The following is a 13,501-nucleotide window of genomic DNA, read 5'->3' on the forward strand; positions in this document are numbered from 1 at the left end:
TGTTAAAACTCCCCATGGTTACAGATTTCCTGGCCTTGGATTAATGTCACTATCACAACCCAAATACAAAGACCCTTTGAAAATCCAGGTGCACTTGGGAATTCCTTTCTGTGAGGTACCCTCAAACTCCCTTAACCATCCCTCTGGAGAGAGCTTGAAATCCAGCTGCTGAGAGCAGTTGAAAATGGAACTCAGTAGTTTGGCTGTGAAGTTTTAGACACGAGCACACAGAATCTCCTGCCTCCTGGGACACAGAAGGAGAGGTCTTAAAAAGATGGTTTATTTATTAAAGGGAAAAAAAGCACACATGTTACAACCTTGCTTGGTTGCTCGGTGTTACAGAGCAACTGAGAAAAGGATTAAAACCGCAGAGAATTGCTTCCCTGGGACTCAGTATGGAAAATTACAATATAATGGGGAAGTTAAATGTGCTCAGCACGGAAGTCCAACAAACCCAGAAATAAAGGATAAGTCTGATTGCCTCTGGCTAAACATTCCGGCTGTGTCTACACTGGCCGCTTTTCCGGAATAACTTGCCAGCTGTCTACACTGGCCCCTTGAATTTCCAGAAAAGCACTGACAATCTAATGTAAAATCATCAGTGCTTTTCCGGAAAAACTATGCTGCTCCCGTTCGGGCAAAAGTCTTTTTCCGGAAAACTGTTCCGGAAAAGGGCCAGTGTAGACAGCAGAGATTTCTTTTCCGCAAAAAAGCCCCGATCGCGAAAATGACTATCGGGGCTTTTTTGCGGAAAACCACGTCTAGATTGGCCACGGACGCTTTTCCGCAAAAAGTGGTTTGCCGGAAAAGCATCCTGCCAATGTAGACGCGCTTTTTCCAAAAATGCTTATAACGGAAAACTTTTCCGTTATAAGCATTTCAGGAAAAATCATGCCAGTGTAGACGTAGCCTTCCTGGTCTACTCACATAGCTGTTGTTTCAAGATGTAATCCTTCTCTAGGCATGGATGTGGCCTAGATTCTCCATGCCTTGCTCTCTGGCTCCTTACATGTCCTCCCAGGAGCCCTTTCTTGAGGAACAGGAAGAGCTGCTGCTTTCAATTCAAAAGCCCATACTCTGTTTTCATTGGCTTTCCTGGTATCCTGCCAGCTCACTTCCTGCTTCCCTCTCTTCCTGGGGCTTCTCTAGGACTCATTGTTTATGGTTTTAATGCTTTACAGACAAAGCAATTAGAGTTAGATCTAAAGAGTTAACTATTGAGAAAAGATTTTAGCTAATTGATTGGTTGGAACATCCAGAGAAATGTTATAACCCTCCCTCCCATTTCAACACAAACAAATTTAAAGACTTATCAGGTCCCTCTCTGGCTTCTTTCTTCAAGATTATACATTCCCATTTTTAACCTTTTCTTATAGGTCAGATTTTCTAAACCTATTATCACTTTTATTGCTCTCTCCAGTCTCTCTTCCATTTGGCCACATCATTCTTAAAATGTGACAGCCAAAGTTGGACACAATCCTCCAGCTGAGGCTGCACCAGTGTTAAGAAGAGCTGGACATTTTACTTCCCGTGGCTAATGCACAACTTTCGTGATATTAGCCTTTTTTGTAATTGCACCAGTGTTCAATTAGTGATCTATTATATCTCCTTGATCTTTTTCAGCAGTAATCCACTGAACCAATTATTCTGTATTTTGTGGTTATGCATTGCATTTTTCTCCATAAGAGTAATAATTTACACTTGTCTTTGGAAGGAAAGAATTCCAAACGACCTTGACATATTAGAGAGCTGGTCTGAAATTTACGACATGAAATTCCACAAAGTACTGCCTGCCCCCAAGCTGAGTTTTATCCACAGATTTTAGAAACATTCTCTCAAATCTATTATCCAAATCAGACCCAGGACTGACTTCTGTGGGACTCCACTGTACATGTCCCCCCAAAAAACACTGACAGCAAACCATTGATAACTTCTCTTTTGAGTATGGTCATTCAATCAGCTTTCTCCCACTTCATAGTAATTTAATCAAGATTACATTTCCCTGTTTTGCTCATGACACTGTCATGTGAGACTGTGTCTACACTGCAGAGTTTTTGCACAGAAATGGTTTTTTTTTTTCACATAAACTCGCAGAGTGTCCACACCTCAAGTGCGTTTTTGCGCAAGAAAATTTACAGTGAATTGACAGAACAGAGGAAATTGTGTGAGTTTGGCATGATTTATTCATTACAGAACAGTCAGGGACAGTGGCTATGCATACTTACTGCAGAGCAGAGGCATTGTTTGGCGGTCAAACCAGCATTTGTATAACTTCCTGGAAAGAACAGTTATTTTGGGAGTTTAAAGAGGTGATTGCAGTAAGAAGAACAGTGCAGTTCACACAGCAATCAGTGGAATGCCACTTTGAGGGTGCTGGTCTGTGCTTTCAGAGATGTATTCTTAAAATCAGAAGTAAAATTACAGGATAGGCATAGCAGAGAACAGGTGGAGCGGAGTTAGGACTTCTGCTGGGTCACGTTTAATGAGAATTTTTAATGAGAACATCAGGTTTAATGAGAAGTCAGTAAATGGAAGTGAAGTCCTATCAGATCTGGAGTGCCTGGCTATGAGAGTGGAGAAATGAACTGGAGGTGTGGAGATAATGATCTTGTTTCAGAAGGTTCTCATCAAGGAAATCTTAAATTCAGACCACTCTGAACTGAAGTCTAGCTCAGATATAGTGCTTGCTTGTGGGATCTCCTGAAATGTGTCATCCTGAATCCTCTTCTTTCTCCCTTTGTCTGGCTTAGGCATGCCACAGGTGTGGTGGGGGAGACCCTGAAGACTGCTGTCACAGAAGCTGAAGATAAAACATGCAGAAGTACCATTGTCGGTGTATTTATTGGAGAAAGCAAAACATAAGATGCTAATCTCAGTTCTTGTGCCCCCAAAAGTTTTAGAAACTACATTCTCACTTCTGCATGGGGATTGCTTGCACACAGCACCAGCTATGGTGAGTGTGACTAGCTGGGAAAATGAAGAGAGAATCACTTGGCTGAATGAGTCTAGTAATTTATGGGAATGCCACTGAATACTGGCACAGTTTTACACAGGCAGTGGTAATTTTCACTGATCTCTCACTCCTGGGGGAAGGAAAGGCAGAGCAAACATAGCTGCTGCTGGAGTCCCAAAGTTGCCTGGGTGCATATGTTGCTATCTGGTTTGTCTGCTGAAGTTATCACTGAGACATGTGGAAAAGTGTCTTACCACAGACAAAGAAATAAGATAGCCCTCCCCAGAAAGCTTCAGCAGAGGATTGCAGACTGAATCCAGAGGATTCAAGAGCTCTCTGTGTACATAAAGAAACTGCTCTGCATGACACTCCCTGCCTAACTCTAGGAGGGAATGAAGAGCAGATAGAAACTCTCTTGGTTGTGTCACTCACTACCTGTTCTAGTACAATTACATCAATGAAAAGTCAAAAGATTGTGACCATTTACCCAAGGTTCCTTCCCCTGCATTGGGCTCTTCCATGCTCAACTTGCAGAATGGGATGGACTATGGTGAAATAAAAAACAAGGCCTGGCTCACTGTGCAGCTGGAACTCCCTCTCACCTGTCCCCTTTCTTCTTCTCTTCCTCGTCCTGGTCCATCACCTCCTCCTCCTCCTCACTGTTTATGGTAGGGATCTGGGACTTGGGTTCCTTGGAGGTATCCACAGCACTGTGGGACTGGTGTCCCCACCTGTGATAGCATAAAGCTCTTTATAAAACTTCCAGGTCTGTGGCTTGATATTAAATTGCTTGTTGGCATCCCTGGCCTTCTGGTATGCCTGCTGCAGCTCCTTAGCTTTCAAGTGGCATTGCTGCTGGTCCCTGGCTTATCCCTTCTAGTGCAGGGCCTGAGCAATTGATTTCGACATTTCTATGGCAGATTTGGAGCTGTGCTTGCACAGTCTCTTCTCCCTGTAGACCCAGGAGATCCGATATTTTCTGTCTGCTCCAGCCTGAAGAGCATGTCTACGTTGTGTGTAGCCAATTGGAGAGCTACTAGGTGTGCTCTCCAAGATGGGTAATCAGGGAAAGGAATTTTAAACAATTCATGGGGCTTTAAAATGAAGGGAGGCCTTCCAGCCCCCCATGATCCACGGTCAGTGGAATTCACAATGGTGACCACACTGGTCATGGTGGGACAGTTAGATTCAGCCTAACTAACATAATGTCTACACTGGCACTGCATTGACTTGAGCCTCTGCACTGCTTGGGGAAGTGGTGTTGCTCTGTCAGCATCATGGGACATTTACATTGGTGGGAGACCAATTTGGATATAGACTCATTCACAACAAGGTTGATATAAGCTTCTTTGTATCAACCTAACTGTACATTGTAGACCAGGTCTTAGACAGATTCACAGACCCTAGGTAGCTCAAGGATGGGCAGCACAAAGGTGGCTTAAAGCCTCTCGCTCTAGGCCAGTGTTTCTCAAAGTGATCCATGAAACCACTTTGAGAAACCTGATAACTGGCCACGTGGGTGTGTTTACTTACTGGCACCGCAGTCATGGAGACTCGCGACTCCCATTGGCTCCCATTTGTCATTTGCAGCCCAGGGTAGCCACGGGAAGTGGCAACCCGGCCCACCCCACTTCTGCAAATGGTGAATCGGAACCAATGGGAGCCACAAGGCTCTGTGGCCATGGCGCTGGTAAGTAAACACACTGGTGCGGCCAGTTAGCAGGTTTTTCAAAGTGGTTTCATGGACCACTTTGAGAAACACTGCTCTAGGCTGTGCTTTATGTTGCAGACCTCCTAGAAGTAAAATTAGTTTGGAATTCTTCGATGAGATATTTTTGGTTGAAAATGCTTGTTTGTCAAAATGGAAATGTATCAGTCTATACTTGGCTTTCCCATGTCCAAGATGGACTGTTTGGTCAGACAGCTTACATCCCAGAATAGCTACTAGCTAAGGCATTTGCTTGAGATGTGGAAGGCCTGTGTTCATATTCTGCCATGGGTCTCTTATAGCCAATGTGAGTGTCTTACCCAGTAGCTTATACACTCACCAGTTCCAGAATAACTTAATTTATCCAAAAAGTGGAACAGCTCCAACAGGAGAAACTGAGAGACGAGGCTACATGTATTCTATAGCTTTGTGCTTAGAGGCCTGTCCTAGGCTATAGGACAGCTGTATCCAACTCTCTGCTCTGCTCAGTGCATTGGGCTATTAGCTAGTCTCTTGTGTTTTTGAAAGGTTTCATTCCAAGGGAGAACAGAGACTAATTTAAAAATAGTTTTTTGTTTGTGAAACTGAATTCCTGTTTTCCAGCCAGTCCTGAGGAGCACGGTCTCACAAAAGAACCACAGGCACACTTCAGTGTTTGAATGACTTGTGTCTTCCTGGACATCCCAAGCCATCAGCCATCTTTGCAGAGCAAGTGCAGTGTACCTCTGATAGACAGTTAGCACATTGTGAAGTCATCTGCACATAGTGTCCTGTCATCCCCAGAAAAACAAAAATGCAAATCGCTGGGGCTAGCTACATTGAGCACAGAGGCTGGGGAAATGGGGTAAGAAGACTGTAATCCTCCTTTCTGATCTCCTCACTTTCTGGTTTTAGCTTACGGGGTGCAATAAATTATTGTTTTAGAAACAATACTCTAAGAGCACATCCTCTTCTGTACCTGGATATGCTCCTCCAAATGATCATAATCCGCCCAAAATAATGAGTATTACAAATAAAAAAGGTTATGAAAATTATGCTTTTCCTATGCAATACCAGTGGGACTGACCAAATCGCTGCCACAGGCAGAGCCTAAAGAAGGTTGTGGATTTGGTGAGTGGGCTAGGGTTTAGACTCGGTGATGGGTTCTTCCTGTAAGCATTGTAGCTCTATAGAAAAATCAACTGTACTTATCGGAGTACCAGGATGACTCAGAAAGTTGTTCCAGCATTATGATTCATGGAGCCATTTCAATACCATGACTCACTTAAGGTCCACTAGTGCTCAGAAGCATGTAATCAGCAGATGCTTGAACATAATCTTGGGAAACTGAAAAAGAGCCTAAGTTGACAGGAACTCCAAATATAAACTCAGGGCCTTTGCCTGAGAGATTCATATGGCTCAGCATGGGTTTATACTGGTGGAATTAGAAATATCTAAGATTAGATGGATAGCTAGAACATGCCAATTTGTGCAGGTGAATTATCCATCTGCATCCATGCAGTCCTATTAATTATTTGAATTACAGTTGGGAATAAAGGCCACAGTGGAGTTCTAGACCCATAAGGACTGTACAAACATATAGTTAGAGGCAGTTCCTGCACTCAAGAATTGTTGCTTTCTATGTGCTGGTAAAGTGTCTAGCGCAGTGGGGTCCAGATCTAAGCTGTGGTCTTTTTGCACTAAAGGACAGCTCTTCAAAGGCAGTTAGGTGCCCAAAGATGCAGATAGGCATTTTGTGGGACTTTCAAAAAATACTTAAGAAGATTGGGCACCAAGCTCACATCAATTTAATTGCAAGTTAGGTTTCTAACCTGCTTAGGCTTTTGAGAATATCCCATTAGGCACCTATCTGCATCTTTAGGCATCTAAACCCTATAGGAAATCTGATCCTATATCTAAATAGAGAAGAGAGAGAGTGGTGGGAAGGGAAGCGACATGGCAGTGCAGTAACTTTCTCAGGGTTATGTCAGAACTAAGATTAGAAATAGAACCCAGACTTTCTGATTCCTCAGCCTGCGCCTGCCTCGTACTGATAAGGTACTGAGAGATGGATTACTACAGGCTTGTTTTCAGATGTTTCAGCACTAGTCTGATTCTGGCTATCCATCCCTCTAAGCAATTATACCATGCTTGTTACCACTGGCTGATTCCATTAAGTGCTTACTTCACATCTGCAGTTGGCATGCAAAAAGTCATCTAATCAGAGGTGGATTAGGGGTTTGTGGGGCCTGGGTCAGAGCAAGGGGGGGGCCTCTCCTCACCCCTTCCACATGCACTCCTGCCAGGAAATGGGGGTCAAACACCACACCCACCTCCCGTCCAGCATTTCTACCTAGGAGTGAGGTCAGGGCACGGGGGTTTGCCCTACATTCCAGCAAAAGCATCAAGAGGACCAAGCAGGGCAAGTCCCTGCTCTCCAACTCTGCTTCCAAGCAGGAGTGGGGCCAGTGTCCTACAGCCTGACCTCACTCCCTAGTAGGAGTTCTCGGCAATGTTCCCTCTAATTTTTTCCATCCGTGTGCAGTATAAATTTTATTATGAGCACCGAGGCATGTGTGATTGTGCACCCACCGTGGAATCAAAGATAAATTTTCATTTCAGGAACACAGAAAACGAACAAAAGAAACAATAAACGAATATTAAACATACTTATATGAAAATGAACTGCACACTTCCCAATAATGATTGTCTGTGTAAGCAGGGTCTGAATGAACTCTTATCTGCCAGCTACATGAACACACAAACTCTGCATAGATACCTAGCAGACAGAAGCTGCATAGCTCCAAGTGATCAGGTTTGGCTGGTGTTGGGTTACAGTCATGTAGTACTGAAAGCAGGGGTGGTGAAATGTTATCTTTGTAGTATAACTAAAGGGGAGCAGAACTGTGCTGAGCTTGTCCCAAATGAGGACTAATCCTCAGCTGAAAGGACCTTGTTAAGCCAGGGGCTCAAATGTCAGATCCCTGTGAAAGTAAGAGGGGTGAAGACAGATGTTCCAACCAGGAGGTATGGATGCTCCCTAAGGGTCCCTCATCTGGTTTAACCTGTCCCCCTACCCATCACTGTTCAAAGACAGAGTTAAACATGCTTCATTAAGAGCCTTTTTTATTTCAGGTATTCAATAAGAGCTGAAATCACTTGTGGTGATGCAGTATTTCTGCTCAGCCTTCTGAGAACTTACAATCACTAAGGCCTCATCTATACTTACACAAAGATCGACATTCTGGGTATCAATCTTCCAGGGTTTGATTTTGCTGGTCTAATAAAGACCTGCTGAATCAAATGGTGAGGATGCACGCATTGATCCCAGTACTCCACAGGGTCATGAGGAGTAAGGGAAGTTGATGGGAGAGTTTCTGCTGTTGACCTCCCACTGTGGGACCACCCAAGAAATTTGGTTTAAGGTATGTTGACTCCAGTGACATAATTCTCATAGCTGGAGTTGCGTATCTTAATTTTTTCTTGTATTACAGTAATAATACATTGCTAGGGGGCTGCGCCCTCTGCTCACTATGCTCGCATACCCCTCCTCTCTTTGGTTAAGAGACTGATCCATCAAGATCTCACCAGAGAGGCAGCTGGCGAAAGTGGCAAGAAGTTAGCTGGCAGGAGTGGTAAGCAGTTGACTGGCTTTGTGGGGAGGCACAGTGGTTGGTGGGGCAGCCAGAAGAGAGGAGCTACAGCTGGCAGGGCAGCCAGCCAGAGGAAGTGCTAAGATCACAGAAGACTGCATTCTTCCACCTACGAGAGGTCTAATCACACAGATGCACCTCTGAATCCTGGATCTTCATTGACCAAGGACAACCACTGTGGGTGGGGTGCGGTGAAGGAGCAGAGGAAGAGACAGTTAAAGACATTTTGGTTGTAGAACTCAAGAACATGAGGCAAAAGACTCTTCCCTATGCTCTCTGGAGTGGGTGCCCTGCTCAGAGTTTCATGTTTATGAATCCTGATTGTGGTATTTTCCCTGATTAATGTCCGGTGACTTGTCTCCTTTCATTCAACGTTTATTTTCTACTCTCAGAGGCACCCAGGGATGCTGTGTTTTAGTTGCTGCTGGTAACCACCAAACAGAAGGATTAATCTGATTTACATCTGAACCTGCCTAAAACACCACCAATGGGGCCGGTTAGGTACAGTGATAATCAAGAGATGGCTTCTTGGGTTGGTTTGCTCCAGTTCAGAATGATCTGCTCCACCAGGTTGCACTCCAATGTGCAGTGACCTGTTCCAATTCAGTGACATCAGCAAAGTTTCTGGTAGCCTGGGAGCTATAAAATTAGCTCAGCAGTGCCACTGTCTGTTGGGTCAGTCTCAGATCACAAGTGGACCTTGCTGGAAAGCCATCTCAGTTCAACCCCCATGGTAGATTCACTCTACACGGGAAGCAGAATCCCCTGGGTATAATCCCTGCTTTCTGGGATATGGCTTCAGGTTTATCATGCAATCCTTTTTCTAATGAAACTAAGTTTCATATAAATCCAGAGTCCACCAACCATGTTCTTGGGGTGGCCCACCCATTCCAGGACATACCCGCATGATTCCAAATGACATTCTGTGAGTACATTAAAGGGAGGCATAGATCATCATCCATGTTGCAGTCACTGTCAGTACCCAGCCCAAGAAGTTAATGGTCCAATCAATGGACCAAACACAGTGATGGGTCCTGAGCATGTGCCACCTGAGGCATATTGCACATATGCTAAGAAGAAGAAATACGGTAATAATACATTATAATAATATTTTTTTATTTATACAATCAAAATATATACTTATTCAAACCAAAGCAACTCAGTAGGTAGCATTATGGGCAAGCAAGATTAAAATCATGTAAATAAATCTGAGATAAATAAAAAGAGATGACTTTTCCCATGCTTCTATATATACAGAGAGAGAGAGAGAGAGAGAAAAGACAGTTCCATCCGCTGCAGTCCCTGGGGCTTACAAACCTTTTCTTGCTATGACTGTGTAATTACCTATACAGGCCAATAGCAAGCTTTGGTCATTCTACCACAATTTATTATATGCTTGAGACTAGAGATGTGTTCCAACCTAAACCCTGTCTCAGCCAGCAACTGGTCCCTTGGACCAATGCTGTTATATATTATGATGAGGATGTATTTATCCTGTTAGAGCGTTCAGAGGCCCTCCCCATCAGACAATGAATGCCAGTGTACAGTGAGCAAAACAGCTGCTAGATTTCCAGAGAATCAAAAGTTGTCATAAAGAATTCAAATAGAAATAAAGCATATGGCACTAAATGTGTCCCATTGATCCAATGAAATTTATATCCTGGATGGATTTGTCTCACTGGTTCCATTAAAAAATCCAGCAGAACTCAAGGGGAGATGATGGGGGGAGGGGAGGGGGAGGGGAAGTGAAGGCCAGAGATTGTAATTTCTTCCAACTAATTATCAGCTTGCAATGTGTATAAGAGTATGTGATGTTGCCCTCTATTAGTCAGCCCACAGGGTAGATAAATGACTGACTACAATTAGCATTTATAGGAGTTCTATAGCTCAAGTGGAGCTAAGGAGCACAGTTCTAGACTGACTCTCCATGGCTGTGTCTACACTGGGCCACTTATTCTGGAAAATCAGCCACTTTTCCGGAATAAGCTGCGAGCTGTCTACACTGGCCCTTGAATTTCCGGAAAAGCAACGATGCTCTACTGTACAAAATCAGCCGCTGTTCTGGAAAAACTATTCTGCTCCCGCTCGGGCATAAGTCCTTATTCCGGAACACTGTTCCGGAAAAGGGCCAGTGTAGACAGCCCAGTAGTCTTTTCCGGAAAAAAGCCCCGATCGCGAAAATGACGCTCGGGGCTCTTTTCTGGAAAAGCGCGTCTACATTGGCCATGGACGCTTTTCCGGAAAAAGGGCTTTTCCAGAAAAGCAGCCTGCCAATGTAGACACTCCTTTTCCAGAAATACTTATAACGAAAACTATTCTGTTTTAAGCATTTCCGGAAATTCATGCCAGTGTAGACACAGCTCATGTGTGTATGCAAGGTGTAAATAGTAACTACTGATCTTGCTAACAGAATATGGAATTGTAATAGCTGCACTGGTGTACTGAACTTTACTACCATAGGGATCACATGGATTTCATCAGTTTCATAGCATGCATTTCCATGGGACTATAGTCCTTTTTGCTGTGTATTTGGACTGAATTCTGGCTCAAATTCAAGTATCTAATTGGGTGCTTCCATATGTTCAGACTGCTGGAGAATAAACGGGATGGTTGTGCTTCACTGCAGGGGAATCAGAAGTCTGAATATAGCATATGCTCTTAATTTTCCATATGGGTTAGAGATAGTCATGGTCAGTCAGCTAGAGAGAAATAGAGAAGTTGCTCCAATGCCATTTTGAAGAAGAGCTTTAGAGGAGACGCTCTCTGCACGTAAGATCTGTACAAGTGAACCGCAAATAAAGGATTATCTGATTCATCTTTCTGGAAAGAACTGAATACCGCAGCAGCATCTTTTCTGACAGAAGTTCAGCTTGGCTGCCCGCCAGACCCAGGAGGGATGTGGAAGAAAATTTAAAGGGACAAAACCAATCCAGGTAGGATCCGGATTGAGTCACCAAGTGGGAATGGACTAGCTTGTTGGGAGAGGAAGGCAGGAAGGCAGTGGGGTTATGAGCTGTTACATGTTGACAAATGCTGCATTTTGGGGTAAGCTGAGTACCCTGCATTTTAAAGCCATAAACATATGTTGGTGTGAGAGGTGTATTGCACCATCATATGGGAACACAAGTTTTCCTAGAAGTCAAACAACACAGAGAAACAGTCCGTGCTACATCGACAGTGGGATTGTTGGTTGTGTCGTGAGGGTCCCTCCAGCATGGATCAGTCTGACTGTCTCATCTTACCTTTTTCGCACAGCAGAGTCGTTAATGCAGCGAGTCACATCAGGTGGCGGGGTCTTTGTCTGCCCTGTGAGCAAACCTCACTGAAAAGACCGTAAACACTAGCAGGTGCAAAGAAATGAGTTTGTTTTCACCCAGAAAATATAACACCCGAGTTTTAAGTCTCAGAACAAGCCAGAAACTGGGACAATTGCAAATGGAGAGCTCCTGTTTCTAGAGCCTTGTAGACATATGGAAATAAACTGGCATCTGCAGAACTGCAGGGCATTCCCAGGATTCGCAGCGATGAAAGGAGCTGCCACTCTCAGGAGACAGTGCCTCAGCCTGGCAGCTCCTCCATCACAGCTGAACCAGCCACCCTACCCTGCGCTGCCCTTGTCCTCTCCACACAGCTGTCTGTGTCTCCTCTCCAGGGTTGTGCTGGTGAGCCTGCTGCCCACCTCAGTGGGTGAGGTTGGGGGTGGTACAGCTGTGTTGGAGGAGATGCCAGTGTGAGATGTTGGCTCCTGGGAGCAGCAGCTCCATGTTCTCTTTCTTTTCCCACTGCAGGTCCTGGATACCAATTTATAGCCGCAGATATCTGTATCTGATGTATAAATGTGTATCCCTGCAGGACTGTGCCTATTCGGACAGTCAGACAGATGTGACAGGAGAGGGACTCAGCTCTCAAAGGTCAAGGTCAGCAGTGTACAGCATCATATGTAAGTGACTTTGTTTAGGGATAGCTCCTGTGTTATGTTTTAGAACTAGGTGTGTAGCATGTTCCCTTTCTTTTTTATTTCACTCAGGTCCAACTAATGAAGCACCAGGCAGAGGGCAGGCCGATGTACAGGGCAATGCAAGTTCTTGTTTTCCTAAAGCGTATGTTTGCACTTTTGGGAAATGCCCCAGATTGGAATTTGCTTTTATGTGGCCTCTTTCCCATTCCCTGAACACAAGGAGGAGGCTGGTGCAGGAACGATAACAGAATTAAGACGAAATCATTGCCTGTTGTGTGCTGAAGCCACTCCTTAAGAGGCAGACCCTGGCCCCAGTGTCATTATGGTAGCCAGTTCCCAAAGTATAATAATTTTTTATCTCCTTTGGGTCATTCCCTGTGTTAACCGGATGATAATCCTAAGGAATTTGCTAATTTGATTAAAAAAAGAAAAGGCAGGAGAAGCCATAATATCCCCAAGCAATGTGTATGATTAATGTCAGGTGCCAAAACACAGGAGGGGGCCCAAGGCAGGAACTGACAAACACAAATAATGTATGCAGATAAAAATGTAGCAAACTGTCATGTGCAAAGCTGAGATTGGAAATCATGCCTGAGGTGCTGTGTGAGGCAAGGAAATTCTGTGTGTATCTGTATCAAACAGAAGCTGAGGCAAATATTGGGGCTAGCTCTGAATCTCGCTAATGCTGGCCAAATAATTTGACCTGGCCAAATTCTTCAGTTGTAAATATGGAGAATTCCATTGGCTTCAGTGGAGACAGTAAAGTTTACAGTTGGGGTATCTGAGAATAGTATTTGTCCCAATAACTTCATCAACACTAAGAATTTCTCTCTTTCTCTGGGCCCTTTAAGCAAAACTCTTATGCATGTGCACAAAGCTTAGCAGATATATAAGTTCCCTTGAAGTAAATGGGATTTAGTCATGCGTTAACCATTAAGCACATGCTTAAGTCCTTTGCTGAAAATTGAGGGCATAGCTGAATTTGTTGAATTGAGGGCATAGTTAGTAAAACCCTTAGGGATCCTTTTTTAGCCCAAAGTCCAGTATGCTTCAACAGCAACCCTGGGAGTTGTGGATTACAAACTGTGGCATGTTGGGAGAACTTCCTGCTTCCTGCCAGGATGTACCCTCTGCCCCCAGCAGGGACTCAGCAAGGACTGTGCTAGAAGCAGCAGGCAGGCTGCACACAGAGAAGAGGAGCTGCTGAATTGTGATCCCATTCTATGTGGGGTTTTTTTACAGAATAAAGC

The 13,501-nt window shown here is 44.2% G+C and overlaps 1 long non-coding RNA gene across 1 annotated transcript; it reads right to left on the minus strand.

Moving 5' to 3' along the window:
- Positions 1 to 2,473: 2,473 nt before the first annotated feature.
- Positions 2,474 to 4,580, minus strand: LOC142826688 (uncharacterized). Its single transcript, XR_012900890.1, has 3 exons — positions 4,487 to 4,580; positions 3,556 to 3,684; positions 2,474 to 2,800 (listed from the first exon to the last, which is right to left on the minus strand). It is a non-coding gene; the product is annotated as an uncharacterized LOC142826688 (long non-coding RNA).
- Between the last annotated feature and the right edge of the window lie 8,921 nt (positions 4,581 to 13,501).

The sequence above is a fragment of the Pelodiscus sinensis genome, chromosome 2, assembly GCF_049634645.1.
Source record: "Pelodiscus sinensis isolate JC-2024 chromosome 2, ASM4963464v1, whole genome shotgun sequence".
NCBI lineage: Eukaryota > Metazoa > Chordata > Testudines > Trionychidae > Pelodiscus > Pelodiscus sinensis.